The sequence below is a fragment of the Ambystoma mexicanum genome, chromosome 8 (genome assembly GCF_040938575.1).
Source record: "Ambystoma mexicanum isolate Mex_15411 chromosome 8, UKY_AmexF1_1, whole genome shotgun sequence".
NCBI classification, from domain to species: Eukaryota; Metazoa; Chordata; class Amphibia; order Caudata; family Ambystomatidae; genus Ambystoma; species Ambystoma mexicanum.
Window position 1 is genome coordinate 1,494,055,518 of NC_090929.1, and position 788 is coordinate 1,494,056,305.

The window sequence follows — 788 nt, forward strand, 5'->3', positions numbered from 1 at the left end:
TCATCAGCGGGACCTCCTATTATGGGCCTCATCATAAATTGGGTGAAGTGGTAAAAATGCGGCAGTAACACTATTACCGTTGCATTACCGCCCCTCCCAACTATGAGTTGGGCGGAAAGTCGCCCAGATTTACCTTCAGCTTTCAGATGGAGGTAAATCTTCTGAGTTTCCACCCATTTGTGGCGCTATTACCACGGCGCAAATTGCGCCACAGTAAACGCACCCAGCATACCCCAAAGAGTCCTATGCGGACTTACAGCCTTACCGCGTGATACGGTGCTAACAGAACGAGACCAAATTGCAGTAACGCTATTTGCGTTGGCGGTATCCTGGCGGATTTACTGCAGGGATACCACCAGGCTTCTGATGAGGCTCTATATCTGGAAAAAAGTTAATTTGAATTCCTAAAGGGCTTGGGGTGGCTTTGTGAAAGGTGAACAAAAAATATATATGAATGTTATTGTTATTTGAACACTCTTATTTATAGTATGGCTTGAATCATGTTTTATATATTGTGGGCATTTTGGTCTTTTTATCACTTTGTATGTTTTAATGTATTGTTTTTATAATGTGTTTGATTACTGTTTGATCATTTGATGTTGTCTATTACATTCAAGGATATGTTGATGTGTTTTTTGATATGACTCATGCAAAAGGTTTTGATAGACTATATGCATGTAATAAAAAAAATGTAAACATTTAAATGTCGTGGGAAAAACAATCAATAAACAGTTTTTCAATAAAGATTTGGTGAAAAACGCATTTAATAAGGTGGCATGTGAAATAAA